Raw genomic sequence first — 27,394 nt, forward strand, 5'->3', positions numbered from 1 at the left:
ACTTAAAGTACCTGTTTTTAGAAACTCTGTCATTTTCTCCCGTTGCGACGCATAAATTCGAAATTTGGCTCGAAGGTGCCTAAAACCTACCTCTGTAATGGTGGAATAGCGTGGCGCCCTACGGCATCATCCTCATGCTCGGCGACGCCTCACACAGCAAGATGTCGACCAAAACAGGCCAGAACTCAGAAGTTCATGTGAGGTCTAAGGTGAAAAAATGTCACACAGTATCAAATGTTACCACAATTATGCATAACACCACTGTGAACGTATCAAATCATGGGAAATAATTTCGGACATATTGCCGCTGAGAATCTATCCGAAAAGAGCTCAGGGGATGTTATAGAGCGCCTGACTGAAAGCACCCCTTCCCTTGGGGCGTTCATTTTCACACGCATCGTCTTCGAAAAAGACAGTTTGCAGTACGACGAGTAACAGGTTGACAGTCTGACAATCTATGACACTGATAAAACCCCCGGACGATTCAAATGTTCTCAAAGGGCATGACGGGGATGCAACGCCGCTGAACGTGATCGGACTGCTTTTGAGTGTAGCCCGACTGCATTTTTCCCCTGGTATACAAGGTGGAAACACTAAGGACCGTTCAGGACCATTCGACGAAATTTGAACACTATCCGAAGCAGAAAGGGTGTTTTGCTTTTTCATTCCTCATTTTTTTTATTTTACTTGTCCTTCTGTAGCGTTTCCACAGAGGTAGAGGGTGGTGGGGGTTTGCGACATTGACATGTGTATTAATAAAACGGCAAAGAGTCCTTCTAAGACCCCAGCCTGGTGACGCTCTCAGTCCACCTGCACGCCTTTCTGGGCGCTTTAAAAATGGCTTTATGGAGACACCCATTGACCGAGCCCTATCAGCCGACGGTATAGGCAACCCTTTCGACACCCCTCTGATTTTGCATATTGACAGCTGCCTCCAGTGTCGAAAAGGTTGCCTGTACAGCTGGCAGACAGGGTTCGGTGGATGGGTGCCTGTGTACAGAGACATTTTTAAAGTGCTGGGCATCGTGGTTCTGACCTCCATTGCAGAGACATCAAGAGAAGAATGAGTTGTGGATAAAGGGAGATCTTGCGACCTTCCCATGGTGTAAAATGTGCAAAGCAACGTTTCGCAGAACTCTGGAGAAATTTTATGACAATGTGACATGATTTCGTCAGCTAGCCATAAGATTTAAACTCTGTCACGGTTCTGACCTCGTCATTTTTTTGTCGACACGTCACAGGGCGCCAAGCTCTTGCACCATTAGAGAGAAAAAGTGTAGGCACAGTTGACCAAAATTTTGAACTTCTGCGTCGCAATGGGAGTATAAATGACGAAGTTTCAAAAATGTGACCCTTTAATTTTGTTGCGCATTATGTTACTGGAGAGAACTGCTAGGTTCTATTTGAGGCCAAAATTAATTTTATTTTCACATCGGCTGTCAGCAGTTTCTCTTTCCACTTCTTTATCCCAAGCCTTGATTACATGCACACACACACACACACACACACACACACACACACACACACACACACACACACACAGCGCCATCTTAAAAGCCTACTGGTCTTCATGAGGCAGCAGAGTTATTGCGAAATCTCTGTGGGTTGAAAGTTTCGACAGTACGATAGCACTAAGAAATACTTTACAAATGTTACGCTCACACCTTTTTGTAACAAAGTATTACACAATTAATCAGCGGTGCATCCAGTCATATGATTTTATTGTCAGAGCATTCTGTAGTTTCCTGTTCCACCTTGCAACACACTAATAATTATGAGAGTTAACGAAAGACAACTAACACAAGGAAAAACGAAAGGATTTTATAGTCTTGTCGACGATAAGGTCGTTAGTCAGAACCCAAGCTGAGATTTCACTTGGGTGGGGCAGGATATTTGCAGTGATCTTTTATCAAAAGCCTCCGTCAGTGATTCAGGGAAGCAATTAAAGCTCACAAAATTGGATGGCAGGATGGAGTTTGTTCCACATTGTTCCAGAACGAGAAAAAAATATGACGCAGGCAACAAGCATAGACAATAAGAGCTTGTCAAATCAATACATTCAACAGGTTAAACGTATGCTGCGCTACACGAGTATGGATAACGAGGACAAATCAATCGGAAAATCTGCACAGTTTCGTTTCCTCTAGTGTTCATCATCGTATCCGTTCGCTTAATCACCAACCAACGCCTTTCTTAATTATCGCAGGCCTGCACAACACGTGGCATTGTATCAGAATACTGGATCAGGGAACAATGTTCCTGATTTAGGTATTCTTTGGGTTGCGTAATTCACTTGAGACCTGTCTCCAATCAGAACCTGCCCATCGTCTCTTAACAATCTTGTCGTAATATTACACTCGAGCCTTCGCTTCTTGACTCCCTTCCAGTTCGTCTAGATACTGTATGACAAGGAAACAGAATTTGTACAATATTAAAATTGACTGTCCTAACGACGTGTCCCTGCAGCGTGTGTGTATGAGCGCGCATGCGACTTAAAGCCCATTGTTTCTTTCTCTTAGTCAAAAATTGTTCGTCTTGATAGCTAATTTGGCAGTGATAGCTGTATTGCACCATCTTTGAGCGTCTAGCCTTCAGATGATTAGTTCAAATGTAGATCGAATCAAACATTCAAACTGACGATCGATGTCACACGTACGGGCTCTCGTCACCACACAAACGACACACACACACACACACATATATATATATATATATATATATATATATATATATATATATATATATATATATATACGAGAGAAAGAGAGAGGTGGGGATCATTGATCATTTTAAGTAAGATTTGCCAGTTGTGCGGGACTGAACTACCAGTATAGGAGTGGAATATCCATGCAATGCTTAGAACAGAAAATCGTGTCCAGTTTCTTGTGAAAGAGCAACAAATAACGAAGAGAGCAAACGGCCAGTAAGATGTAAAGTCTTCTTATTTGTGTTCCTTCAACCGATTTTCAATTATTAATAAATGAAGCAGGTCTTCAGAGCGCATGGCTGGATTTCATTCGTGAGAAGAACTTATTCGCCGTAATTCCGGCAGGTCAGTGTGGAGGGAGATAAGCCTTCTTCGAGGTGTCCACACACTCCCTGCCTCTGTTGCCGCTTTACATGCAGAGGGCAGCGATGCCAAGTGAAGTGTGCAGTGTCCTTCCCCAGAACAGTATCACGAGTCCCACAGACCAATTTCCATCATGCTGTTGCCCCGGAAAACAGGACGATTTGCAATTCAAAAAAAGCATCAAAAGTGAAATGAAATTAAGGTTAGCCGCCCCGTAAGCGATAATATAACTAAGAGACGGAGCACAGGCTCGGATTGAACGACAGACGAGTCAGACGCCGCCTTTGCATCCCTATGTGAAAACAGTAATGACGACTGAAATGCCGGCCTCTGTTTCCGAGCGGTTGTAGGCGCTACAGTCCGGAACCGCGCTGCTGCTATGGTCGCAGGTTCGAATCCTGCCTCGGGCATGGATGTGTGTGATGTCCTTAGGTTAGTTAGGTTTAAGTAGTTCTAAGTCTAGGGGACTGATGACCTCAGATGTTAACTCCCATAGTGCTTAGAGCCATCTGAACCATTTGACGACTGAAATGACCATTGTGTATCAAATTAGTGACGACAAGGTCAAATCTGATTCAGATAATTTTATCCACGATAACAGCATTGGCAATCAAACACGAGTTGACCATGATGTTATCTCAGTTTCAATTTGATGATACTTGTTATTCCCGAGGATACTTTTGAAACAGGCTTTACCATGTAATAATCAGATCGTATTGCCCATGTTGCAGGCACAGAGCGTCCGTGAGCTCACTTCGAAGGTTGTCAGTCAGTGAACGCACATCAGTATTGCTTATCGGCTATACCGTGTACGACGCTATGGTCACTGAATTTTGAAGTGTAGTTAGGTGTTTATTAATTTTTGTTACTGTGTAAACTGATTTCGCATATTGTTTTTCGTCTCACTGGGCTAATGAAAATGACTAAAGTGTCGATCCAGCTTAACTAATGAACAATTTTTGTGTGACCACCAACTTGAAATGGTTCAAATGGCTCTGAGCACTATGGGACTTAACAGAACTACTTAAACCTAACTAACCTAAGGACATCACACACATCCATGACCGAGGCAGGATTCGAACCTGCGACCGTAGTGGTCGGGCGGTTCCAGACCGAAGTGCCTAGAACCGCTCGGATGAACTTGGAATCTTTGTAGTCAAATTGCAGTTACCAGTTTGACACAATTGACATATTCAACGTCGAGGTTGTTTATATGTATACAGGGTGTCCCAGGACAATGTCACTATTCAGAGGTATGACAAGTGTTGTGGACTGGCAAGACAGCCAATCCACAGTGACGGGTAGCCGAAAGGCACGCGTTTAAGCTCACGCAGGCTGGCGTGAGGTCTGGAACAGTTAAAGGAGTTATACTAGCAAGAAAAGTACGTAGCTGCTGGAATACTTAACTTTAATCCATAATTGGTGAACATCGGTCTGACGGTACATGCATCACAAGATAAATAGCAATTGATAATGGCGCCTTGCTAGGTCGTAGCAAATGACGTAGCTGACGGCTATGCTAACTATCGTCTCGGCAAATGAGAACGTAATTTATCAGTGAACCATTGCTAAGTCGGCTGTACAGCTGGGGCGAGTGCTAGGAAGTCTCTCTAGACCTGCCGTGTGGCGGCGCTCGGTCTGCAATCACTGATAGTGGCGACACGCGGGTCCGACGCATACTACCGGACCGCGGCCGATTTAAAGGCTACCACCTAGCAAGTGTGGTGTCTGGCGGTGACACCACAACAAGAACGATCATTCGAAGCAAAAATGTTAAGTAAACATGGGCTCTAAAGTACATGCCTTAAGAGCTATGAGCACTTCATTTTCGATACTGTTAAACGAAGCTCTTCTACTGCAAGCTCTTTTCTTTGCATATTTTGAGAGGTAGTAGTATGTACCAAAACAAGGAAAAAATGTCCAGTAAACTTAATTTCTACAGTGAATATTTAAAGAGCTATTAGGACTTGTTCATCTTTGCTACTGTGAAATATCTCTTCTACTGAACAAGTGCTCATAACTCTTAAGGTATGCCTTTTGGAGACCACGTTCACTAGACGGTCTTTTGTTGTTTTGGTCTGTAATACTTTCTCCCAAAATATGAAAAGCAAAGAGCTTGGAATAGAAGAGATTTGTTTCACACTATCGATGATGAAGAGGCGCTAGTAGTTCTTGTGTATGCCTTTTAGAGCCCATGTTTACTAGACTTCTTAGCTTCGAATGGTCGTCCTTGTCGTATCCCTCAATACTGACCATTCCTCCTGGGACACGCTGTATGTATTTCTAGCACGGGCGATTGTACGTTTGTGTTGGTCGCCTAAAATCTTTTTTCCTTTATTTTTGACTTCATGATGCGTTTCAGGTTACCCCATCATCTGCTCTTTAACGTCGATCACAGTATCTTTTCACTTATAATCATGCCATTACAACATCTGTGCCAAACCTGATGTTGGGCACTTATGTGAGAATGGAATGATTGTGATAAGATACTGTGTCCAATGAGGGGGTAACCCAAAATGCGTCATGAGAAATTAAAAATAAAATATGCCAACATGGTAGCAGATCTCCTCAATGACTTCTTGTCTATCATGATGAAGATAATATTTCAGTGAACAGAGAGGGAAAGAAATTATTAGTCATTAATAACCAGAAAGCATCGATTTTGTAGATTATGGACATTTGTTTCGAGTACTAATGTCCGATTTTCATAAAAGGCGTTTTCAGAATCACGCAGAGGAGAGCAACAGCTCGGCACTTGTTACTTCCTGTGATCTGGTGCGGCTCTCTCCCCTTTTCTTCTCCTGCCGTCACCTACCTTTCGGTGCCGTAAATGAGCATGGCTGACACACGTCTGTCAGTTTGAGAAGGGAAGGCAAACAGGTTTTGACAAACCTACTTTCTGGCCAACAGGAGCCGTTGCATAACGCCACAACGTTGCTAAACAGCGAGTCATTCACATCACGAACCGATCCTCAGAAACGGCCTGAAACTATGGGGGAGCGACGTAACAGTTTTAAAACGTGCGAGTGCTCCATTGAATTAATGTTTCGCTGCACATTATATAACATTATCTAAAGCACATATATCGTTAACGGTGTATGAGTGTGCGTGTCTAGCCATAGCCTATTAATTCTGGGTGGCCTAGGGACTTTTGCAAGTTTCCTTTCGTACCACTACAAAAATGCAGCTGAATGTCAGCACCTGCTCGAACTTGCAAGCACTATAAAATAATTTTGACAACTGTGTGGGCATACATGCTCTAGGACTATTATACACGATGTAATGCATTATACATCTTCTCCGCATACAGTTTCTAACAACTGAACATTGCACTAGAAGCACATAACATGCCATCCACTTACTCAGCACCTATGTCCTGTACAGAAGCCGGCCGGGGTGGCCGAGCGGTTCTAGGCGCTACGGTCTGGAACCGCGCGACCGCTACGGTCGCAGGTTCAAATCCTGCATCGGGCATGGATGTGTGTGATGTCCTTAGGTTAATTAGGTTTCAGTAGTTCTAAGTTCTAGGGGACTGATGACCTTAGAAGTTTAGTCCCATAGTGCTCAGAGTCATTTGAACCACTTTTTTTTTTTTTTTTTTTTTTTTTTTTTTTTTTTTTTTTTTTTTTTTTTAGCCCTGTACAGGAGCAGTCAGTTGCTTTTCGCTAGCAGTGGGTCATCTAGCCTTAGTTAGTCAGTATGGAGGAAATGGATGTACAGAACAAGAAACGAATATTAGTGGGACGAGCAGACATGGCTCCTTGCACATATTATCCTTTTGTGAGTATGCTTAACGGGTGGCCGATACTGAGCCCACTTTCATCCATAAGTACATACTGTTACGCATCAAGATTGTAAGGGAATAGGAGCAGAATATTTTTCTCTGCCCAGCATTGCTCAAGCACACGGAAGTATCGACTCGTGCCAGCTGCCAGAAGTAAACATTTCGACACGGTTAGTAGGTCGCCAAAGACGCGACTTCAATTCGACTGTGTATGAATGCAAGCGTGCTCAGCGGAAAAGTGTAAGACAAGTGGAGACCAACCAGCCTCCATTACTGTCGTAACATTATGTAAGAAGCACTAGGTAGGATAAAACAATACCTATCAGGGGTTTGACGAAGCAGTTAAGATACTAAAACAAATTGATTAAGCCAATAACAGCAAAACGGGAGACCGCTGACGACTCGTTGAATGCTGATCCTGGGTCACCGGTTCAGTAGGCTGTCTGACCTAAACGATGCTGGTTTCAGAGCAGCTGGTGCCCTGAACTGGAGTGGTGTCGGTAGACTCGTGGACTATTCATCAGTGGCGGCTTCAATACTGGATGCTGGTCTGCAGTCGTCTGTGGTTACAACTTGTTTTAGTATCACAACTGCTTTGTCAAACCCCTGATAGGTATTGTTTTATCCTACCTAGTGCTTCTTACATAATGTTACGACAGTAATGGAGGCAGACTGATCTGCACTTGTCTTACGCTTTTCCACTGAGCTCGCTTACACCCATAGACAAGTGTTGATGTCGCAGTCTTGGTGAGCTGCTAGCCATGTCGAAACGTTTACACGTAGCAGCTGGTTCGTGTTGATACTTCCAAGTGCTTGAGGAATGCTGCGCTGTAGGGACTTAGAAAAATTTTCGTCCTCCCTACTGACAATCTATGATTAGACGACTTTACCAGCGAAAAATAGCTGACTTCTCCTGTATTGGTCATAGGTGCTGAGAAAGTGGATGGCATGTTAACTGCTTCTAGTTCAAAATTGAGATGTTCAAAACTGTACTAAGAGAAGGCCTATAATATGTTACAATGTGTACAATAATCCTGGAACCTGTATGCCCACACAGTTGACAAAATTATTGTATAGTACTTGCAATACTTGCATGGCCTCCAACATCGCAGTGCACCTCATGGAACAACCTAGTCCGTGACCGGGCAGGGATAGATTATTCTCAAGAGATGGCATGTGGGCCAAACACACTCGTACCGTGGTCACAGCCTGATCCGTAGCAGACCAGCCGACGGGAAGCGCCTTCTGAACCAAGGGGTGGGCGACCCAGCACGCACTAAGTCACCAGCCTGCGCTTGGGGCTGATGCAAGGATCTTTGCAGGCCTTGAGTCTGCGCCTGGATTCAGAAAATTCCACTCCAGCTAACGAAACCACCAGCTGCCACGGAAGACATGGCGACAAAATGTAGTCTGAGGAATAAGAGAAGTAATATTTTACCTTGTTTTATTGTGTCTGACGATGCCACACAGATTCCACAGCCTCCATCCTAATGAAACAGTAGGGGGTTTCCAGCCTGGGCGTGGGGGATCCCTACGATACCTTCCTACAAAACTGTGCAAATTATAGTTAATAAAGTGTCAATATTCAGTATGTTCGTAATTCCATCATGTAAAGTTATTTAATCAGTACTCCCACAGCCCTTATCATCTTATACTTTGCACTACGGCAACTATCACCAACGCATTGATATTACAGTGTAAAAACATACGTTCCTTCTCAACAGGAAGACTGTACGATAAGCAACGTTTTTTCACAGCTGTTGCATCTGTGTTTTGACAAATGAAAAAGATAGTAATGCATTATAAACCCAAAAGCTGACTTTAGTACCATATGTATGGTCTATAAAACATGATATGTTCTTTATTTCTCCGCTGTAGGAATCCTGTTGTTGTCGGAGAACATAAGATTAACAGGAATATACAATGCCAATTTTCCGATCTGCAGCTTCTTGCTAGAGGCCAAAATTGTGTTGTGTCCTGCACGCCAGGGCGACCAAACCTGAGATCTTTGAGAAGCCGGACTAACAAGATGATAAACACGTTGAATACTTCCTTCTTACGAAAAACGTTAGTTAGCAAATCTTAGGAAAAAAGCATCTTATGTATTACATTACGTCACTGGCCAAGTGCCTTCCTTAAAACTTCAATATAATATAATGTGGTCGATGTGGATCGCAAAGGGTACAGAAGAACGTCACTGAGGTAGATAGTAGAACGTGGAGTATCAAATACTCTGTTGGTCGAATATCCATTACAGAACAGATGTTTTTGCTGATGTAGTTGACAGTCAGTGGAGGGATATCCGAACTTAGTGAACAGTTTTTACAGTGATACTTTTACATCACAACGCGCATCTTTTTCGCCTATCGAGGTGCTTGCCATCATACTGGAAATTAAAATATGTTTTGGTATATTTTTTATATTTTGCTCCTCATTTGCGTAATTCGTTGAGCTTATGTCATCATGTTGCACAAGTGGAATCTACAATGTTTAATAACATCATACAAAATTCGAACTTTATTTTCAAACGTAACATTCGCGATGATTTTCTACAATCGGATAGATTTACTCTACTGCCAAACTGTCTGCTCTTCTTTTGTAATGACTGATCGTTATATCACCGATGAGCATATCTAATCTCAGCTCTACGACTGTATAGTGTAACAGGAACTTTGACAGACAGGCGTTGACAAAAATCAACCACTGATGGTACTTCTGGAAATACAAAGTAGAACACGTATGGCGTAGGCTACCATCTCTAGCTGCAAAATAGACAGCGGAAGAATACGTAAGTCCAACGAGTTACTCAATTATATTGTCCACCACTCTGCTATTTGTCATCATGGGTACCGTTAACGAAAAATGTAGTGATTACGCCAACTCACTTCATCATTAAGCTCTACGTACTTGTTCTACACTCTTCCTATTTTGCAGGCAGAAAGAGTTTGCAACTTCAAGCACAGGCAGTCTCAGGACTGTGCAAGTAGCTTCTTTCTTCACCCTTCCTCGGCCACTATTAAAATGTGCTAAATGAGGTACGTTCTCATATGTATGTTTATTTTCATTGTTGTTGTCGTTTTCAATATTACAGTCTCACGTTTCACTATTCTATTTTACTTGGTTTAATATGTTATGGCACGGTTATGATGTATTCTACGTCGCTGTACCAGTAACACAGACACGTATCCGCAGAAAAATAAAGTAAATATAAGGTGTTAGAATCAATCTACCAATCGTGAAAAGATAGAAAAGAAAAGGATACACGAGCGGAAAAAGTATAAACAGCCACCTAACATGCTATGGAAGCCCCAAACAAATTGACCCTCCACGGGATCCATGCTTATAAACTCAGAAGTATGCACAGTGAGTCTGCACATAATTCCTCTCAAAGCTATGCTTAAAGTTTCTTGCACGATAAAAAGTAGTCAATTGTTTCCCGTATACGAACCTGAATATCTCAATAATATCATAATCAAATGATTTGAGGATATAAGGGAATCAGTATTATCTCATCGTCAATAAAACGAAATTCGTGTTATTCCGAGCAGATTGAACGGGGCCAGAGTCACGTTGAAGCGTACAATTCCCAGGTGGAAACAGTGTTAGTGCGAAATGAATGAACAAGACCATCCAGAAATGTTTAATGCACCATGCGTGTCGTTAAGAGTGCAAGCTTCCTTTAATAAACACGTTAACACAGACCAAACGTAAAATCAACGATTATAGCACATGTTTCCACAATTAGTAGTCTACATTTTGTGAATCTTGCGCGATAAAAGAATCTTCTTTTACCTCATATAATGTACAAGAGTTTTGGAAATTGCATCTCTACCATTAGCTTTTAGTTTTAACGCCTATAGGTTATAAAAAAAAAGACATAAGTAAGATTTAAAACTATTATTTCAGAGTCACCATAACCTGCTTCAGACTGAAAATCCATATTCAGATGGCTCCGTATTGCCAAAGACAGGAATTGCTGTTCTCTTTCGTCATGTGAAGTAGGAGCAGGTGTCGTGAGACTATTTAACAACATTTGGTGCCAAAGAAATCAGGGTGGTGCATTCGAAATATACGAGTGTGTCACTCAGAAATATACGCCATATAAGTTACCTGTAAAACTGAATTGTCATCAAACACACCATTGACGACATGATTCCTTTTTACAGCGCATTTCCATTGATTGCTCATTTAGAAATGTGACATATTTTGTTCAGCGAAGGATACTACGCTACTAACTGGCAGCAAAAGTAGGCTTCAAGAAAAAAAAAAAAAAAAACGTGTACCATTCATCAGAAGACAGATTTTTTAAATACCAGTTCGGTTATGGTGATGTGTTACACAAATGTTTTCTGTCTTACTTGTGGCTGGTTACTATTTCTAAAGATATAATAATTATAATTACTTACATGTATTTTCGCTTTTTGTTTGTGGAGTTCTCAGCTGTCTTTTAGTTGTCATGTGAGAGTACTCAGTAGTCGTACAGTACAGTGGCACGGCTCTTCGTAATTTAGGTAGCAACTATTTTTAATTACCTCTTGTCTGTGTTAGTGACTTTAGTTTTTGTTTCACTATGGTCTGAGTACATGGACATGTTATTGTTGCCACCCACGCATCAACTTCGCGGGCACCGAAAATTTGTCCTCATTGGAAATTCGGTCGTTCCAACATCATGACAGATCAGCAGTTATCTACAACGTTCACAAACGTAAGAGATATCAAAGAAGGGAAACGCAAATGAAAATTCCAATACTTTAAAGATAAGTCAGGAAACTAGCTCTAGAATTTTTTTTCGTATAGGGTACATATTATTATGTCCGACGTCAGTATATACGGTGTTTTTTTGCGACCAAACTGTTTAGTGGTCAAATCAATGAAGTCAACTGCCCTAAAATTGAGTGTTCACTAAATCATACAAAAGACTCGACCAAGGCGTTCGAGCGCCACGTCAACCTCACAGGAAGCGCAGTCCTCTACGGTCGTTAATGAAAGTCAATGAATACGTGTATGTGTGTCGTTATTTTCTGTTGCCACACTGAGCGCAACACAGTGCACGTGTTTTCGTGTTGCCTCTCAGCGGAGGTGTGTATGTTTAAACAGGCCGTAACCTACGTCACGTTTACCATCGCCCGCGCAGCAGCTGTATGACGTCAGCACGAGTTCTGCACCGTCACTGCAAGGCTAGCAGAATCGCGAAAAGTGAGGAACTGGTGTCGCACTGGTAGTGCTGCAACGCACAGTGACGACCAAAAAATCTCTATTTTCGCTCTCCTCAGTCGTTGCACTTCCCTAAGATCCCACTCACCAGAAACAATGTGGTACCGGGCAGTGAACTGCACAAATACAGAGTACAAAAAATTTTACTTCATTATTATTATTTAAATTTGTTGTAATTTGTCTTTGTTCCTGGCTGTTTTAGAGGCTACTCCAAGACCGAAGAAAAAAATCTGGAATAGCGTGACAAGCATTACGCATTACAGTTAATTAACGCCAACTTTTTCCAGCGTCCTTTCTTCGTTTGTTGTTCCTTCGATGATTCGGGAATATATACGCGATATCGTTCACATTTGTCAACTTTGAAGGATTCAAGATAAACCCTGTAGGACACATGAGCACTTCTGCAGACCGATGATGCAGTTTTGTAACACTTGCCGAAAAACGTTACAGTCATGAATAAAAAATTCGTAACTCCTATTACGGAACTCTTTGGACCAGTGGTCGTCAAACGTTTCTGTTTAAGAGCCAATATTGACATTTTAGGTGATACCCCGGGCCCCATAGGAAAGGGAGGGGCCGGTGTAAAGTGACCACTTGCCACTCAGACATAAATACATTTTTCACCAAACCATAGTTATTGATAAAAGCTTACCACTTACACATTTCAAAACTAAATATAATAACATATAACATCATATACTTTTAAGTGAAAAAGAAAATAATGTATTGGAACTACATGCATTTCTCTGAAGGCTTACATAGTGACCAGTTTTTTTGTACCGAAACGGGTACAGTGCCAATGTAGCAGGATCCCATGTTTGTTTTTCTGATTTCCAACCCATTTTCCAGACATCTTCACGCTCTAGTATCTGAAAGAATACCAAGCGACAGCAGCAGACCGTTTTCAATCGGAACTTTTTTACTGGGCCAAATATAACAGAACAGATTAAATATTGTAACTTAATTAATTCAAAATTATCATAAAGGGATAGAATGGTGAATTTATGTAAAAGGGTTTGTGTATAAAAGGGTTTGGAAGCCACTTTTGTATGTTGTATTACGCGTTTGGAAGTAACTAACTCGTATTGAGGTGACACCTTGGCCACTTTTGCTCGACGAGTAGTGTGGCCACTTTCCCGATAGGACGGCATGTCGGCATTAGTGGTATACCAAATAAACTTTTAAACTGAAATAAATAACAAGTAACTATATTTTCAGGACAAAAGGCGTTGTTTAAACATTGATACTGCAAAAAGCTTGTACTCTCCATACAAGTGAGGTAACAAGAACAATACCAACGACTTACCTTGCGTCATGTGACTCAAAAACATAAAAATTCTTACTAAAAAAATTACGGAACAAGCCTCTACTGTCAGTAGAGCTAACAATGGCGACGTATATTAGAATTAATCTGACCACTTCTTTCAAGGCAGCAGCGCTGTTCATGGCACAAAATATGCAATGGCCATTTTTCCCGTCCTGGCCACATTACCTCACCTTCCCCTACCGATCTCACTATTAACTACTAACCTACATAGTTTAGAATGTTGTATTAGTTAAAACAGAAATTACACTATGACGCAAGATCACGAATATCTACTTAATGTTTTGAATGTCATTTTTCGTTTTGCTCGTTGCGTTGTGTTATAACTGCCTTAATTTCATTCACACACATCAAAAAAAGTTCTGCATCACCCCGGTTCCCAGAACTCCTGAAGATAGAAGTTGACTGTGGATATTGTATTACAGACACATTACAGACACAGTCCCTTTGACTGTTCAGAGATGTCACTAAACCCGCCCAGAGATGAAAACAACCATGTATGAGCAACCCCTATTAGACGGAGTGGGTCCGACAGCCGATCAGTTCCACTCTTTCCACCAGGAAGGATATAGTTGGCCCATGCTGTCTGTACTTCAACAATGTCTAGTTCAATCGCGTCCGCATTGTTACTTTGTGCCAGGAAGGACTTTCAGCTAGGGAAGTGTCCAGGTGTCTCGGAGTGAACCAAAGCGATGTTATTCGGACATGCAGGAGATACAGAGAGACAGGAGCTGTCGATGACATTACCCGCTCAGGCCGCCCAAGGGCTACTGCAGTGGATGACCGCTACCTATGGATTATGGCTCGGAGGATCCCTGACAGCAACGCCACCATGTTGAATAATGTTTTTCGTGCACTCACAGGACGTAGTGTTACGACCCAAACTGTGCGCAGCTTCACTCCCGACGTCCATGGCGAGGTCCATCTTTGCAACCATGGCACCATGCAGCGCGTTACAGGTGGGCCCAACAACAGGCCGAATGGACCGCTCAGGATTGGCATCACGTTCTCTTCACCGATGAGTGTCGCATGTGCCTTCAACCAGACAGTCGTCGGAGACGTGTTTGGAGACAACCCGGTCAGGCTGAACGCCTTACACACACTGTTCAGCGAGCGCAGCAAGGTGGAGTTCCCTTGCTGTTTTGGAGTGGCATTATGTGGGGCCGACGTACGCTGATGGTGGTCATGGAAGGCGCCGTAACGGCAGTACGATACGTGAACGCCATCCTCCGACAGATAGCGCAACGATATCGGCAGCGTATTGGCGAGGCATTCGTCTTCATGGACGAAAATTCACGCCGTCGTGCACATCTTGTGAATGACTTCCTTCAGGATAACGACATCGCTCGACTAGAGTGGCCAGCATGTTCTCCAGACATGAATCCTCTCGAACGATTGAAGAGGGCTGTTTATGGACGAGTGATCCACCACTCACTCTGGGGGACCTACTCCCAATCGCCGTTGAGGAGTGGGATAATCTGGACAAACAGTGCCTTGATGAACTTGTGGATAGTATGCCACGACGAATACAGGCATGCTTCAATGCAAGAGGACGTGCTACTGGGTATTAGTGGTATGGAGTGTGTAGTTTTCATGAGCGATAAAAAGGGCGGTAATGATGTTTACGTTGATCTTTATTCCAATTTTCTGTACAGGTTTCCGGAACTCTCGGAACCGAGGTGATGCAAAACTTTTTTTGATCTGTTTATTTAGTAAACAGAATTGTGGTCGCGTATAAGTTGTTGCTCTTTATTTGTTGATGACCGGTTTTGATCTATTATTCAGATCATCATCAGATCTATATTCCTTGGTAGTAGTGCTAGGAATCCCTGACGTGCTGGCGTTGAGAACGTTGTTGTGTTTACTAAATAATTACAATATTATTAGGTCGCTGTTTCCTGGTGCAATGTTCCAAAATTGATGATGACTGTCTCTGTAATGCGCATTTACGAATTCGTGTTACTTCCGTTTGACATTCATACCACAGCAACTGATCGGTACTAGGTGCACATGCTCTTGAGTTGTCGGCATTGGAAGACAAACAATAAAATATTCCCCCTCTTACTTCTATTAACCACTCAGTGGCTATGCTGACGTAAGCGGCAAACTTTACTTAGCTCACGGCCTAGTCCACCAACGTCAATTACAATTGAGAGTATCTTAAAATATTACAGTCTTTGTAACCATTTTTGTTTGCTACTAAGCAGAAAAAATACACTCTTAAGAAGATGATAGCGTTAATTGACAGTATTGGATTCTGCTGTTAGTTGCTAGAAGCATATTATTATAAAATACGTCTGAGGACCGCGGACCGCACGAACGTTTGACTCGGGCCGGAGTTTGAGGATCACTACTTTAACGGTGTTCATTACTCGCGGTCCCTCAGAAAAATTCATATGTAAGCGGATACGTTGACAAAGGGGCGTTTATTGTGTCCACTGTAAAAGAACGTCAATTTTCTATATCTTTGACCCTAATTATTATCATCAATGAGATTTTTTAATATCTGTGATTGTATTCCACAAGGTGGAGACTTAGTAGGCCATGCATTGTGCAAGGCGAGTGTGTATGAGATATATTTTAGGCGCGACTAACATATGGGACATCTGACACTCCCAAATCGCACGTGATGTCCGCGCTGCAGCTACAGAAAACGGTGATTGATTCTTTCCCTCCCCAAATCCGAGGTTAGGGCTATGAAAAAGTTTATAAGCATACCAAAACTCGAACTTATCGTAAGCTGTATCTACTGTACAAGACGCCTGTTGCATTAATGAAGCTGAAAATTTAATAAAGCTGAGTAAATATCGCCGACGAAGAGCAGAGTGGGCAGCCACCCATCAGGAGTGAGTGATAAGTCTGTCGAGCAGTTGAGTCAGTGCATTATTTCTTGCCATTACGGAACTCAAGAAACATTTCCCGCAGATTCGCCCATCATGATAAATGTAACATGCATTTTCTGTGCATGAATTGTGATGACCCACGACAAATGGCTCAGCGTTGCTACTAGCTTTGCACTGAGAAGCGTATAACCAACCATCCTATACTACTAACGTCTCTGTCATTGATTCGTGTCTTCCACTACATGTGAAGAAATCCTTGCTCGGACACATCGCTACTAACAGCAAGCTGCAGACTTCCATGACACACGAGTGAAAATGTTGATCCCATAGTACGGTAAGTTTCTTACTTGCCGTGGTGAATCCGCTGAGAAGCAGCCCATTAAATGCATTTTTACTTTCAGTAAACGTTTCCAGCAATTTTCCTATTCCTTCTGTGTACGCTACAAAGAAAAATTACTTTCTGAATGATCCTGGTATATTACAGCAGTATGCTTCGTCCCAAAGCAAAAGAAAGCACTATGGTAGGTCCCTGATGTAGTCCAAAATGTCCTCCGTCGTTTAAATATCGCCCTACTTCTATCTGAACCTGTACATATTCCTGACACGTGTGTTAAAAAGCGCCCTAATTATGAAATCGCAAATGTCAGTGCTAACAATTTGCAGTGCAAAAAGAGATATGTTTCGTTAACATTACTGGTTTACGACGCTTTTGTCAAAACTCTACTTAGAAGCCGGCCGCTGTGGCCGAGCGGTTCTAGGCGGAACCGCGCAGCTGCTACGGTCGCAGTTTCGAATCATGCCTCGGACATGGACGTATGTGTTTTATCCTTAGGTTAGTTAGGTTTAAGTAGTTCTAAGTCTACGGGACTGGTGACCTCAGATTTTAAGTCCCATAGTTCTTAGAGCCTTTTGAACCATCTACTTACAAACTGCACATTACTGACAGCAGACCTTTGAGATACGTATCATAATGCCAATATATATTGCGAAAAGTGTCATTTGACTGGTAGACCATTCTGCCATGTCATTCGTTCTTACCACATATTACTACTTCGGCAGACTAACTGACGGTGACCGAAATAAGGAGGATATAAATGCAATAGTAAGACAGGCGTCTGAACAAGAGAAGTTTGTTGACCGAATATAATTGTAAGTAGGAGGAAATGCTTTGTGGACATTAAGAAAAATATTTAGAAATGCTGACTGGAATACATTCTTTGGAATTATGAAGTTCTTAAGAATAAAATACAGGAAGTGAAAGGCTATCTACAAGAGAAACAAAATTGCAGTTATAACATCTGAAGGGCAAGAAAGAAAGAAAGAAAGGCAGAAATTAAGAAGCGAGTGAGGGTTGTTATTCAGTCTGTAGAATGAGCAAGCAGTAAAGGAAACTAAGGAGAAGTTTGAGAAGGGAACTAGGGTTCAAATGGCACTGAGCACTATGGGACTTAACATCGGAGGTCATCAGTACCCTAGAACCTAGGACTAACCTAAGGACATCACGCACATCCATGCAGAGGCAGGATTCGAACCTGCGACCGTAGCAGTCGCACAGTTCCAGACTGTAGCGCCTAGAACCGCTCGGCCACTCCGGCCGGCCGAACTAAGGTTCAGGTAGGCGAATTACGAACTGTACGGTTTGCAGATAACATTGCCATTCTGTCAGAAACAGCGAAGTACTGGAAGATCAATTGATCGGAATAGATGGCATCTTGAAAATAGGTAGGCTTAAGATAAGTCTGTCAGTAAAGGAAAACGGAAGGAACGGAACGTAGCCCAATAAAATCAGGCTCAGTGCACCGAACACTCCTAACGAAGGTCCTCCACACCCGACGACCCACGCGTGTTACCACGACGACATCGGCAACTGTGACTGAAACGGGTAGGTGACCATCGGAGCTGGGCGTTGGCGCAGTTGCAGAGCGTTGCATGCTCTGATGAATCCCGATACCTTCTTCATCACACGATTGGCACTTGTACTGCGGTAAGGAAACAAGCTGGCGGCGGCTCCATTATGCTCTGGGGAACATTCACGTGGGTTCCCATGAGTTCAGTGAAGCTCGTTCAAAAAATGGTTCAAATAGCTCTGAGCACTATGGGACTCAACTGCTGAGGTCATCAGTCCCCTAGAACTTAGAACTAGTTAAACCTAACTAACCTAAGGACATCACACACATCCATGCCCGAGGCAGGATTCGAACCTGCGACCGTAGCGGTCTCGCGGTTCCAGACTGTAGCGCCAGAACCGCGCGGCCACTTCGGCCGGCAGTGAAGCTGGTGCAAGCACGGTGACGGCCAAGGAGTATCGTACACTAGTTGCAAACCACGTACACCCCCTTCATGACGACCATGTTACCTGCCGGTAGTGATATTTTTCAGGATCATAATGTGCTCTGTCACAAGGCCAGGAGTGTGATGGTGTGGTCCGAGGAACGCAGTGGCGAGTTCCAGTTGATGTGCTGGCCCCCATCTCGCCAGACGTGAACCCTGTGGAACACATCTGTGATGTGATTGAACGTTGCGTCAGAACTCATCGGCCCTCTCCCCGCAATTTACAGGGATTAGGTGACGGTTTGTGCAGATGTGGTGCCAACTCCCTCCAGCGACACGGCGCCGCTGTTATCGGTGGCAAAGCTGGACATACCGGCTATTAGGTAGGTGGTCATAATGTTCTGGCTGTTCAGTGTATGTTAAAATGTATACAGGTTGCAGAAGTAGCGCAGGTGCGAAAAGCATTGCACGAGAGATACTGACGCAGTAATGAGCAGTCGTCAGGCTGTTGACTACAACATCTCCTTATTTACAGTCATTGGAATAGTGTGTCTAGAGACCACGCCGAGAGTAAGGGCCACGCCCACGCCCGAGGCGGGACTGGGTACCGCAGCTAGCGCTATGCTATGGCCGGAGCCGCGCTCCGCCAGAACAGCAGGCGGCACCAGACTGCAGACCACGTGGCGCCGCCGAGCCGCTGCCGCGGGCGGCCGGCGTGACGGGGTCAGGGACCAGCGGCACGAGGACGCCCCTCACTCACCGGCTGTGCTTCCGCCGGGTCGAGGCCCACCGCTGCAGCCCCAACTGTGCGTTCTGCGAGACGGCACTATCGACCCATTTACCACACACTCAATAGTAAGTAAAGCGCACGTGTAAAGTACTGGGACAACGCCACGCCCGGGTCTAAGTGGCGGCGGGGGGAGAGGGAGGAGAGGGCGAGAGAGACATGGGGTGTCATGACAGTCCCCCTCCTTCCAAAAAAAAAATAAAATAAAATAAAATAAAATAAAAATAAAACACATTTCAGTGGCAGCGTTTATATTTTATGCATATCAATTTCCAAAATTCGCAGCTAACTTTCAGAGAATAATCATACAATGTAGGTTTTCACGGTCGGTGTTGTCTTCAGTTGAAACTTCCGTGCTGAAGAGGCCTTGGTCGATGTATAAAATTTCCACCTGACGTTTCGTCTCCATCTGCGGGAGACATCTTCTAAGGTCGTCCGACTACTACCGCTGAGGCTCCAGGTATTCTCGCATTTATAGAGGGCATCATCATTCGTCACCTGATACCGACGGTATGCCTATCTTTGGAAGGCGTCATCATTCTCGATTAAGAGTAATCGATTGTCATTCTGCTGGCGCAACATTCATATTTTGTCCAACTTTAAAACTTCCTCTTTTCTATTGAAATTGTTATGGTGTTTGCAAATTTCTATTGCTTCTCTATACATGAGCGCGTGATAATGGGATATTCGTGCTAGAACGCTTGTCTCATTAAATTTAATTTCGTGATTCCCATCTCGAAAAACATGCTCAGCTACGGGCGATTTTTCGACGTGTCTTCAGCGACAATTTCTTTTATGTTCGGCTAAGCGAGTGTTTACACTTATTTTCGTTGTTCCAATATATACTTCTCCACAACTGCATGGAATTTTGTATACCCCAGGTGTTGCTAGGGGATGTCGGGCGTCTTTTGCAGTTCTTAAATATTCCTCAATCTTCTTGGTGGGTCTGAAGATTGTTTCGGTCCCATACTTGGCCAGAACTTTCCCGATAAGGTCCGTGACCTTATTAATGAACGGCAGGAAAACTTTTCCCGTAGGTGACCGTTGTTGCTCTGGACTTCTCGTTTCTTTTCTTCTTTGATGGAGGGCTCGATCAATTTCCTTGCTGGTATATCCGTTTTTCATGAAGGCAGACCGAAGGTGATTCAGTTCATCTTGTAAGTAAGCCGGCTCGCAGATTTTGTTGGCTCTGTCCACTAAGGTTTTCATGGCACCTCTTTTTTGCCTAAGATGATGGTTAGATTCCTTGTGGAGGTAGCCATAGTCTTCAGACCTGTATTCACAATCGTACTGCTAAGTGACATACTGAGAACGGTGAGTCTAAATTTCGATTTCATATTGTGTAAATTACGACGTTATCAAAGTCTTGAGAGATTGTCACTGCTACAGTTCTTAAATTAACTGCATGACCCTACAGATGCTAAGATGAATAGAGGGTAAGAAATCAGACGGGTTGCAATTACTCTGTAACGAGCCGCCACAGATCGCAAGACGCTCACACCAAAATACTCGCAGAATATTCAAGAACAGTCTCCGAAATTTTGTCAACGGATTTCTGTTTCAGCCTGTACGTATAGATCCTAGCAGAACTCGAGGACCGACACACTATTCTACTTGCTAAAGTTGTGTTTCACTTTTCTAAATTTCACAAGTGCTCTCCTGCAGTCACTGCAACATAACACTTGTGCGACAATGCTATCGGGAAAAATGGTTTATTCAGGTAAGTGGAACTTTTCAGTAATGAAAACATTCAACAATGTGTATTTTTCAGCATAACTCGAACTCAAGAACCTACTTCGACAAAACTTGTGCCATAATGTGTCTGAAATAAGTACTGTGGGTATAAAACGCCTCTAGCAGCCCTGAAGGTGGAACTGGATGCTCATCGAACACAAACCTCTCCTTTACGGAACAACGTAACTCTTAGATCGATCTAGAAGGTACTCGACGAGCAAGATCCCACTTAGTCGGCACCCCATACTATTTTACTTGAAGCTGGGGTATTTACTTACGGTACAGCGTAACCTTGAATCGCCCAAAAATTGCAATATCACAACGCGGTGTGTAAGGAAGTCGCTGGGCAAAATAGCTAAAGCGACCATTTTCTCGGAAAAAGAAAATGGTAAAATTTTTTATCACACAGATACCATTAACGCTGGTGGAGCTCCTCTTTAACCTTGAGACATACCAGTTGTCAGTGAGAGTTTCGATCTCAGTCACGATCAGCAAACACAGCAGCTGTCTACCAAATACTACAGACTGGATTTGATACCTCTGTATTTTCTCCATAGACAACTCTACGTTGCATGCTCACGGAAGAATTCATCCATGACTTACTTCTGGAGGAGAAATTAAAAAAAAATCATTTATTGTGAAGTTTTTGTATTGCATTAATATTTCAAAAATATGTTGCTTTATTATTTGTTTACTTTAACTTCTGAAAATATGTAAATAAAATTACTACGATTTTAGCCGGCCGGAGTGGCCGAGCGGTTCTAGGCGCTTCAGTCTGGAACCGCGCGACCGCTACGGTCGCAGGTTCGAATCCTGTCTCGGGCTTGGATGTGTGTGATGTCCTTAGGTTAGTTAGGTTTAAGTAGTTCTAAGTTCTACGGGACTGAAGACCTCAGCTGTTAAGTCCCATAGTGCTCAGAGCCATTTGAACCAATTACGATTTTATCACTATGGTCACAGTTGATTACTTCTTAATCTCCTTATTCTACTGGGATACATTGTTAACCGAGCAACACCATGCAAATGAGCTAGTATCTGGATACAATATTGTTATTCTATTATTTCTATAATATCCTTAATAGAGCAGCCAAGAAGTTACAGCACAGTGAAAAACTGAACAACCGACAAGCACTGCTCACCTTGGCAACCATTTCTTTACGTGTGACAATCCTCTTTTCTAAATTTCTGTTCGTTGGTGTAAATTTTAACTAGTAATTTACTGAAATAGCTACATTTGCTCATTTCTGTGTCTTCTTTATGAGACCCTGCCTTGGGTTAAGCCTCGTGTGAATGTTGCTACTGTTTGCTAACAAAGTTTATATTAATCATTAAGTTGCTAGTTCTAATTTCCAGCAATAACAGTTTCTAAAACGAACATACTACGTAAAATCTTTGAGCCGTATTCTTTGGTTTAGCGCCCAGTCAAAAGCAAAATCTTAAGACTCATTTCACAGCAATATAGTAACGTTATGACGTTATAAATATTATTAACACTAACTAACCTAAGGACATCTCACAGATCCATGCCCGGGGCAAGATTCGAACCTGCGACCATAGCAGCAGCGCGGTTCCGGACTGAAGCGCCTAGAACCGCTCGGCCACTGCGGCCGGCAGACGTGGAACTCAATCCCTCAAACTGACATTCGGCATCTGTACAACACAATGCATGCACGTTTGCATGCTTGCATTCAACATTCTGGCGGTTACACGGGTTATTAATGTACCAGCATTTCACATTTGCAATGGCATATTTCGCACTTAGATTATGCTGTGATCTAGCAATATTAATCACTTACTTATGTTACGTGTGTATGTTATGATACGTAATCCCGAAATTTCATTTCTCTACATTAACCATATTTTGGTGTTTCTACTTTTTTTTTACCGTGAGTGTATAAACAAGTGTAGAGAATAATTTAGGAAAATTGTTGACAGTGTTTAAGAGCTGAGCTTGAGGACCACCAATTAAACTTGAAGATGCGCCTTTTAAGATAGTAAGAAGTGTCAAGGATGAACTGACGCAGAGTAACAAAAATTTTAGCGTAGTAAGATCTTGCAGTTGTGAATTGTTGAGCTGGATGAGTCTGAAATCCCAGGAGAAACGCTTTGGTTTGCAAAAGTACGCGACACACAACCAACAAACTGTGCCGAATTCTGATTGAGGCAGGAGGAAACGCTGCCTTTCGCATCAACACGCAGTGTTGCACAGTAACCAGTGAATGACAAACAAACACGCTGCCCTTCGGTGCTCTAACCTTCGTCCGTTTCTCGCAGCGGCGGCACTTCGCAGCGCTTGCCCCCCCACGAGATCGGCACGCAGGAGAGTTGTGCCGCGCTCGGCCGTCAGGGGCGCTGGTGGCGATGCACCCGAGTATCTGCCGACGGAACGGCAAATTCGTTTGTGCGTGCTGTTCGTCAGGCACCATTAGCATCTACTCTGCCAGAGTGCGTGCGGCGATAAAGATACCGGAAGCAACTTGTGCTGAATTCTGATGAGAGGGGTGGGAGGTCAGAGGGCTGCGTACCCGGCCACTGGAGGCGCTGGCGTCGTGGCGCGGGCTCGCTGCATGTGCTCCGAGTCCAACCGGCGTGCGGCCACCGTGCTAGCATACGAGTAAATATAGAGCGCCGCTGAATCGGAGGACGGCGGCAGCGGTGTGACGCAACTGTCGACGCCGCTTTCAAAGCTGCGCCGCGCCACGCCGCGACCTGGTTTCGGGGCGGCGTTACGTGGCGGCCGAGGCTAGGTCGCTCGCTACTGCTAAAGGCGGCGCACACCCCTCCTGCAACCGGAGGAGTCAACTTTCGGCGCTGCCACTGCTCACGTTCAAATGTATCGAGACTCTCCGGACTTGATCAGTCCGACACGATAGGCAATGGAACATGCCCGAGAATCACTTCATTTACAAACAGTTCAGGCTCGAGTGACGACAAAACGTGAATTAATATTTGTGTTCCTATGCAGCAGGCTATGCCTCAACTTCTAGTGAAAAACCGATTTTGCTCGGTGTTATTACGTTTCTGAAGAAACCCAAGAGCAAACAGTTATCGTGTTGAATAGCGTAGTTCCCACGCTTATTGCTATTTGCAATGTCTCTGTCTCTCTTCTCTCTCTCTCTCTCTCTCTCTCTCTCTCCCTCTCCGTGTGTGTGTGTGTGTGTGTGTGTATGTGTGTGTGTGTGTGTGTATGTGTGTGTGTGTGTGTGTGTTTCGGTTCAAAAATGGTTCAAATGGCTCTGAGCACTATGGGACTTAACTTCTGAGGTCATCAGTCCCCTAGAACTTAGAACGACTTAAACCTAACTAACCTAAGGACATCACACAGATCCATGCCCGAGGCAGGATTCGAACCTGCGACCGTAGCGGTCGCGCGGTTCCAGACTGTAGCGCCTAGAACCGTTCGGCCAGTCCAGCCGGCTGCGTTTCAGTGTACTGTGCAATATCCTTCGGAATTGCATGCATGTCTAAAGGGACAGACACTGCAACGGTCGACAGCTATATGAAATGGAAGAAATATAGTCGGAAGTGCGAATATGTAGCTTCTATTTCAAGTAACTGCCGATGGTAGCAGTGTGTGTTCCTTCAGACAAGCGAGCATAGTACATCGGAAAACACACACTGCAAATAGTACTACTTGCCTAGACTGGCAGCGACAATAATAATAAAATGTCTCCTTGTGTGAGAATCACGAAAATGTGAAAGTGCAGCACATGAACACTCAGTGATGTATGAAGGTTTAGGTCGGTCCTGGAGGCGTGCTCGGATAGCCAAAATTGCCCGCGAAAAAAAAAAAACGCTCTTCCGTGTTCGATGTTACGGTGTGGGATTCTTTCATTCGATATTTTTTTCGGTGTATCTGATAAGCCTAATAATTTTCTTCATCTTTTCTTCCTTTAGAGTAAAAAATAGGGGGGGGGGGGTGATTAACAACCAGATAAGCATTATCATAATTTGGAAATTTCTGGCAAATTCTTATGGGACCAAACTGCTGAGGTCATCGGTCCCCAAGTTTACGCACTACTTAATCTGACTTAAACTAACTTCCGCTAAGGACAATACACACACCCATGCCTGAGGGAGGACTCGAACCTCCGACGGAGGGAGCCGACCTGACCGTCACAAGGCGCCTGAGGCCGCATGGTTACCCCGCGCGGCTATATTATAATATGTTGAAGTTACTTTTATCGTGATGCGTGGTACAATAACACACCCAAAGTATATTATTGGGTAATCTTTACTAGTCGTCTATTCGCGGACGTTCTCGCAATCTACTTATCGTAGAAAAAGGCAAAACAAATATTTTTCGCACCATGCGGAACACACATGAAATGGTAACTGTAAAAAAAATTAATTATTTTGTATAAAGAAAATTTATGTTGAAGTGGTATTTTTCACATCATTACGAAATTTCGTATTCATGATCTATGGAACAAGGATTAATGTATGTATGTACGAACGAAATCTCGCTACATTCACTCGTTTCCCGGTACACTGTTCGTGGAAAACAGATCTGATTCACGTTGCTAAAAACAGATCTTAAAAAAAAAAGAAGTGGTTAAGGCGTGCGCAGGCGTGAAGCGGGTGATCCGGGTTCGAGTCCCGGTCCAGCACAAATTTTCATTTGTCACTGATTAGTTGTGCAGGCGTGATCTACTCGTATTCGCAGTACCCAATAAAATCATTCCATTCTATGCGTATTGTATGTACGATGATTTCTCAAAAATGACGTAACTATGTAAGCCAAGCTAGTGACTCCCCACGCGTTATTTACGGGTCCATCTGCTAATATAACCTTCTTTTCTATGGTGAATGGCTGTCGTTTTTCTCATACTGTTGTTTGTATTAAACTCAAGATTTTCCGGTATTGAAATGAATTCCGTGCAAGTATTAAATGCAATGCTTCCAACTAGCGCGACAAGACAGGTCTCGTCAAATTATTGGCAATAGCATTATGCATAGTCATCCATGCCTGATATAGCACAAACAAACATCTACACTTGAAGATTCGATGTCTTAGAATGGTTAAAACCGAACAGAAATTGGGATATTTTGATTCCCGTTTAGGATAAGTAGTGCAAGCTGAAATCACCAGTGGAAGTTTGAAGAACATCTGTAGCCTTCCACAAAAAATATTTCTTTTTTCCGCAGTGTACTTTTCTATTTAAATATCTACGAACACTGTGTCTTGAAACGCTAGATACTAATCAGACGAAATATAACTAAAATGGTGGGTACAAATCGGTGTACTCGATTCTCTTCTCCTTATCTAACGTTTCAGAGTGAATTCCTAGTAACGTCTAGTAATTTTATGTACCGATGTTTCATGCGCTTTTGCTCTATTCCGTCCACTATGGAAGTTTGCTAAGCCGAATGACGTCCTTTTGAATTCATATCTGTACATAAAAAAAAGTTCAGCAATTGTGCGACGAAATATGCTGGCTCGACAATTTATTCCGCATTAACGTCAGTGCTATGGCACTCCGTGACATGCTTTATCTATGACGTCAGCACACCCGCACTGTCACGGAGCAACACGTTGTTCTAGGTCAGCGTTTCCTATCTCACGCTGTAGCAAAACATGAATGACCCACACAGTATTGACCACCAAATACTTGACTATGTTCTAGGAAACTTCTGCCCAAGGAATTCTCTGAAAGATCGCCTCCATGTGGTTGTCGACTCCTCAGCGGTTTTATACAGACAAGAAATAGGAATTTTTGCCGACAAAAAAAGTACACGAATTATGTGTAACATAAATTTCCAGTACGACTAGCTACACGATTCGCAGGAGAATGGGGCAGTACAATCACATTCATTAGGAACTTATACTATCTGCTCCTTGAAAAAAATCTAAACAACGGATCTGCCAAGCACTATCAGAAATCTGCAGTTTTGGATCACAGCTGTCTGCGTGATATCTGATGCGGTTTATACATTTGACCTTATCAGTCAAAAGTAACGAAACTAGATAATGGCCAGCTGTTTAAATTGTAACCACTCGACTGCGAATGTTCATACTATGGAAATGGTACACTTGCAAGATTCGATTTTGGTTTCTTCGTTTTTTTTTCTTTGGCCGTGGTTCGCCGCATTGTTGCGCACTGCATTTGATGTATACAAGAAAGTTAATCACACATAAAGAGCTCTTCTTTCATTGTAATTCAGCGTTTTCTGAGTCTGCACATGTTTCATTTCACTCAAAGTGCACATTTTCACTGGCAAGACAATGAGAGTTTTGTATTGAATTTTCTTTTCTAGTGTTACTCTTTGAGTTTATTAGATTTTTTTGACAATAAGTCTTGTACTAGTCTTATAAACTTAAGCACAGGAGTCACATTTCAGTAACCATGAAAGCGATTTTTTATGT

At 43.1% G+C, this 27,394-nt stretch overlaps 1 protein-coding gene across 2 annotated transcripts in view; it reads right to left on the minus strand.

Annotated features, from left to right (window-relative positions):
• Positions 1-27,394, minus strand: part of LOC126481220 (proton-coupled amino acid transporter-like protein pathetic) — a 322,252-nt gene that overhangs the window by 294,228 nt on the left and 630 nt on the right. The gene's annotated exons all lie outside the window — the stretch shown is intronic.

This window comes from Schistocerca serialis, chromosome 1, assembly GCF_023864345.2.
Source record: "Schistocerca serialis cubense isolate TAMUIC-IGC-003099 chromosome 1, iqSchSeri2.2, whole genome shotgun sequence".
NCBI classification, from domain to species: Eukaryota; Metazoa; Arthropoda; class Insecta; order Orthoptera; family Acrididae; genus Schistocerca; species Schistocerca serialis.